The sequence below is a fragment of the Motacilla alba genome, chromosome 1 (genome assembly GCF_015832195.1).
Source record: "Motacilla alba alba isolate MOTALB_02 chromosome 1, Motacilla_alba_V1.0_pri, whole genome shotgun sequence".
Taxonomy (NCBI): Eukaryota; Metazoa; Chordata; class Aves; order Passeriformes; family Motacillidae; genus Motacilla; species Motacilla alba.
Window position 1 is genome coordinate 28,174,655 of NC_052016.1, and position 6,261 is coordinate 28,180,915.

The window sequence follows — 6,261 nt, forward strand, 5'->3', positions numbered from 1 at the left end:
GTTTAATGCCAGCTCATGGAGGGAGGGTGAGCAAGTCAGTGAGAGACCACCCTGCCTTTGTCTTCACATAAACAGAAGAATAAAAGCAGTCTAAGTAAGAAGGAGAGATCATTCACTAAAATATTTGCCTAGACCAGATGGCTCTGGTGACTCAGACAAAATACTCCCCCAGCTATAAGCCAGCTGTAAAAGAACCGTGGTTTGCCATTTAGGAAAAATGACACAGCGTGGTGCAGAGCCTATCTAGGAAACATGGAGGGGGGAAAGAAAGCACTCACATGTCCCATTTAAAAATTAAAATGGTTTATCTGGATCATTTATCCAGTCTAGCACTAGCTTGGTAGTGCCTATGTGCAAGGATGGGGTATGGGACAGACCAGGGATTGATTTGTTACTCAGCATTTTTTGCTTTGATAAGTTAAAATAAATGAGAACTTTGGAGCTTTGTTTTTAAACTGCTTATTTTAATCATCTGAATTTAAATTTTGGCTCTATTTTTCTGCTTCCATAAAGAAATGGCGGTATTTCAAAAGTTCAGGGCTTCTGTTCAAATGATTCACTCTGCTACAGATACTATCTGAATCAAAACAAAGCATGGACCCAACAATCACACTCACTAAGGGAGAATTAAACCACTAAAGACAGTTTCTAATGGGTCTTTATGACTAATTATTACATTTTCCCCCAATTGCTCTCTTCTAGCTTTATTTTAGTAGATACAGTCCTCTGCACTAAGAATTCATGCCAGTTTGAAGAGCATTCAAGCCAAACAGCCTCTGGAGGCAAGATGGGCTCTGCTCTCCCAAATGCATGGTCATTACAATGTCATGCTGATCATCCCCCTCCTCACAGGATGGTTGTCAGCCTTTTTGGCACAGGACATACACAGAATTTCAGAGCTTCCCAGGAAACAACAGGAGTTTTGTGAACTGCAGGCTGTACCCAAGAAAGGAGCCACTGTCACCATGATCTCTCATGACCCAGAACACTATCTGGCCTCATGCATGGGTCCTCAAGGCCCCAGTCTTCTTCTAGCCAAAAGCACTTGCCCATCCCAGGAATCACAAGGGGTTTGGGTTTTTTCCCTTTCCATGAAACTTTGTTTCAGACTATCACTGTATCCTTTCTCACACACTTCCCTGTTGCTGTTGGTTTGGGGGGTCCCTGAGGAGTCCCCAGGGGCTCCCTAAGCTGTATCCTCACTGGCAGCAGCAGGCAGGCAAGGAGACTCCACCCGGCTTCTGAGGGTGCTGATTAGGTGAGGGTTTATTGGGGGTCCCACCCCCGGGAGCAGCATGGTTTCTGAGGGAGAAGGGGGGAAGGCAGGGGGAGGGGGAGAGAGGGAGAGCCTAGGGAGAAAAGGGGCCAAAAGAGAGTTTGGTCTCCCAGCTTAACAGGGAGATTCAAAATGGGTGCGGAATAAGAACTGGGCCAAAGGGATTACAGATACACGATACTTCAGGGGAGGATCACAGGCTTGGAATAAACCGTACATTTTCGAGGGGTGAGACAGAGCATACCATTTAACTAAAATGTAACACCACACTTCCCCACCTGTAGTCATGTCCGTCCCATCTTGACAGGAGGTTTTTCCTGCAGTCTAGCTCCCAGAACAGCGACATCCATCCTAGCAGTCTAATTACCATTTTCACAGATGTCTCTGACCTGCTGCGAGCTGAGATAAAGTCATCAGGTTTCAGCATGGCATTGCAAAAGCAGAGATGCATCAGTGCAGCCCTGAGTCCTGCATCACCAGAGGTGTGCACGTGTGGGAGCCCCTGCTGCTGCGCTGATCTGTTGTGTGAGGAGTTCAGTCCATCCCAACCTTCTGCTTCGGTCCCTCCCCGTGTGTTCCAGCACTGCTTGTGGCAGCAGCTCCCTGTGCAGATGGATGTGAAGAAACCACCATGGTGGAAAACTTTTCCTTGGTTGCTCTTCTTGAGCTGTCAAAACATAAAGGAGTTTTAAAAGTGTCTGGTCTGTCTCTCCATCCCTGTGCAGAGTCAGCTTTTTGTCTGCTCTGCTGCAGGTCTGGGGAAATGATTCTTGCACCCTTCATTCCTCGTGTTGTTATGCCCTGCCACAGCTTTTTTTTTTTTTTTTCAATTAACTTGCTCATTCCAGTCCTTCCTCCAAGGCCATGTTTTCCTGGACTTAGGGTCATTTTTATTCTGGGCTCCCCTGGATGCCCTGAAAAAAAGGCACAGCTCCAAAAACCCATCTGTGGCCTGGAGCCTCCATTGGCACAACGCTTTTTTTTCCTTTTCCTCCATGCAACTTGTGACTTTCTGTGGCTCCACAATTCACTTCTGACTCAAAAGCACTAAGTGGTCCCAAAATCACAACATGTCAGGGACTATACCACTGGAAGGGAGTACAGGTTCTACATTTCTTACCTACATTTCTTGTCATAGCTGTCAAACATCCTGCATTAAGAGCAGTTATGGGTTTTTTTCTTTATTTTTATTTGCCTTTACACCAAAGCGCAAATAACCCTTTGCTTCTATTGGCATAGGCTTGTCTTTCTGAGCAGTTTCAGACCACTCCTGTGGAGCTAACAGAGGCCAGCCTGCTATTAAATCAAACCCAAAAGAAACCTTGCATTTGTGCTGTCTTGAGGGAGTCCGAGGTGCTTGAACTGCCATTGCAGAGGCTGCACCTTGCAGAATCCAGCCAGTTTGGCTGAGCTGCTCTGGGTGAGGGTTAGAAGTGATGGGACTAAATCTAAGCCAGGAACCTGATCCACCAGCCATCCTTCAGAGGCTCATGATTGTGTGCAGGGGCACCCAAGAGAAGTGGGGAAAGCACTCCCCCTAGTCTAGCTGTTTTAGGCTAGCATGCAGAGAAATCTACTAATGATTAACTCTGCAGAACCAGGAAGAGGGACTGCCTCTTTTTGCCAGGTGTTTTTGTGGACTGAGAAGCCTGGAAGGAGCACTGGCTTTGAACCACCCATATGACCCAGTGGCACTACCTTCAAAGCAGCTGTCTTCCCCGCCCCTTCCACTGGTCTTGTTTATTTATTTTGGGTGACCTGATCACACACCAGAGTCAAAAGAAGGCCACTTTGCTATAATCAGACAAGGGAAGCATGATCCAATTCTATAAAGGAGAGGTCCCTAGTGCTGTGGCAAAAAGCCACTTTTTACTGCATCAGGTAGGCCATTATACTTTGTTAAGACCCCTCTTGTGGCAGGTGTGTGGAGCTATGAATAAGGCGAAGGATGTGGAGCTCTGCTCCCTGCCACCCTCCACATCCCTTATGTTACTGCACAATGACAACACTCAGCCCTCCTCTCATCTTCAGTCATTTGCTGGCAAAACTGGTTTTGCTTTCTTTGGGGTCACCAGAACACCTTCAAGAATCCAGACAGTAGAGGTGGCTGCAGAGTGTCAGTCTTCTCGCCAAGACATTCAGATAGTAGACACTGCAGTCCTCAAGGACTTTCAAATGTCATCAGTTCCTCTTGGGCACTGAGGGAACTTTGGCACCTAGGGATGTTTGGAGTCCAATGAGGTATGACTATCACCTACATGTATGGCTTTAAAAGTCTTTCCCTTGACACAGCTACTCTTTCACTGGGGTTCTTTTCAGACTTGTGAGATCATCATGTTGAGGAATGTTATGCTAAAGACATGCTTACAACAGCAAATGCATGTATACTTGCTTTACTTAAAAATAAATTTTAGCACAGATTGACTGGGCTGATAAAAGTACCTATAAATCCAGAAAGTAGCTCCCTTTAGGAACTATTCCAGAAAAAGGTTCATGGGTCTTCAAACTTGTATGACCATCCTAGGGCAATGCTTTCAGACCCCCTTTTGTCCTATGGGTTTAGCATCTCTCTAGTTCTGTGGAATTCAAGCACAAGCCTTGCAATGGGCCCTGCCTCACTTGCCCTGTCACTCCCTGGGAAAAGGGGGACACTTTCCAAATGAAGGTATTTATACTAAGAAACAACTCAACAAAAAACCTGGTCTCACTTCTCTTCAGGATGGCTGAAACCAACCTGAGCTGAACTGGTGATGGCACACAACAGGAGTTAAGTATCCAAGTAAGACAGAGGTTTCCCTCACCTGCTGGAACAGTGCTGGGGAAGTTAAAGGTGTTGGAGCAGCATGAAGGCAAGGCAAGGCCTTGCCTATAGTTTGGTGAACTGTACCAACTACAGCTGCTGCTGTGACACCCCCACAACCAGCTCAGCATGGAGAAAATACTGCTGGTGCCTCTCCCTCCTTCTCCCTTTTGCCAGTCCCTGCTCTTCTCTACAAAGCCTTGTGAGCTCCCAGCACTGTGTCTTTGCTGCTCCCCAGCCCTTGGCCTGGAAGTTCCTGCTATGCACTGAGGTTGTTTTGTTCAGGTTTCAGAGCCCCAGGCTGTAACCTGGATTAAGAGCAGGCTCAGGGCATGGACCTTCACCAAGTGCACATGGTAAATGGGCTGTTTTCTACGGCAGGTAAATAAACAAGTAGTGACTCGTACCTTTCAGCATAAGGCTTTTCTCTTGTGCCAATTGTTTTGTATTAGCATCTCTTCCCTTCTTGCCTTTGACATGCACTGTGCTACTAATGCACCCACAGAGCATGTCAACAGCTCACACTGTCACCAATGAAATAGATGTAGCTCCTTTAGCTGGCCTTGGGGGACAAGAACCACCTTCTCCTCTGTCACCATCCCTCTGACTGCCAGAGTCATGACGTATTTTATCCCCCGTTAACTGTACTTCCTCATTGATGCTGTAACTTCATTCCCTGTTCAGTAAGGCATTTAAAGCTGTTTATGCTTTGGTGTTCTGGTGTACCGCCACTGCAAATGCCAATAGCTACCTCATGGTTCAGGATATGGTGATTTTATTCCCCAACTGCCCGTTATTGTTTGGTTTGTATCATTCCCAGAGAACTGGTATGGGCAACCTAACAGAGCTAGGGTAGTATCAAGGCATCACCTTTGTTAAATAAACAGAGCTGTAAGGGCAGTAGGGTACCACATCTAATACCCTGCTCCAAGGCTCTGCTGAGCATCCATCCCCACTCATCCTCTTAGTGGAAGCCTCTTTCACCCCTGCTGGAGGCAGGAGAGGAGGTGCATGTCCCCCTCTCCCTGCATCCTGAGAGGAGCGGCTGTGCTGCTGCTGTGGGAGCAGTGGAGGAGGCACCCAGGGTGGAACAGGAGGCAAAGGCAGCAGGGCCCCAGTGTCTCCTACCCAATCTTCCGCTGGGATGAGGTTGTCCAGTGGCCACAGCATCAGAGGACAGGGCAGGTAAGGGGTACTGTAAAGACAAAACAATTGCCCTCCTCCTCGTTACCACCTTTTTAACCCACATTTCTTTACATTATCACATTAAATAACATCACAGTAGTTTTTAGCTTGTTCACTTTATCAAAAAAAAAATTTCCTACCTACAGACCAGGTAAGGGAGGACATTTTAGGTTCCTACAGTGGTACCTGTTTATCTGGGCCAGCCAAAACCTCACTAACTTCCTAGAACAGTAAGTGCCTGGCTCTGTTTTCATTCTTAACTCCAGCTACAGAGTGACTGTTTCTGAAAACCTGTTTTGTAATTACAGTGCAGGATATAAAGGAATCTATTTTCATGCAGGGCTCCTTTAATTACAATTTATATAATTTTATTATGATCCTTAAATTCTTAACGTTTCTTGATGTGGGACAAATCAAAGCTTCCAAGTTCTACTTAGGCTAACTCCCATACCTGCAGAGCTCTGCACACAACACAGTGCCTTTACTTCTTTACTTCAATAGGTAAATTTTCTTTTTCACTGAGCTGAACTAGAAATGCCAGAGAACCCTGATCACCTTTTTCTTCAGTGAAACTAAGTTTGGCTACGCTCAAACTTAGATGAAATTAATTGCAATTAAAAGATCTTAAAGGCCCCTTTTCTCCTTACTGCTGTCTGAACTTCCATTTGTCCTTGGATGAACCTTCTGGTTAACAGCACAGTGGATTTCCATTGATTTGTTGGGATGGGTTTTTTTCCCTCTTTCCCATGTATCTAGTTTATTAAAGAATACTGCTTTCCTACACGGCAAAACAAAACAAACCCCCCCAACCCCCTCCCCCCCAAAAAAACCAACCCAACAAAAACCCCACAAAAACAAACAAACAAACAAAACCCCCAAAAACCCAACTGCCCAAAATACAACCAAATATTCTTGCTCTAAAAGCAATTCCTGCAGCACTTCTGGAAGACAAAAAGGATGCAACCAAACACAAGGACCCTCAAGCCAAATTCTGAAAATG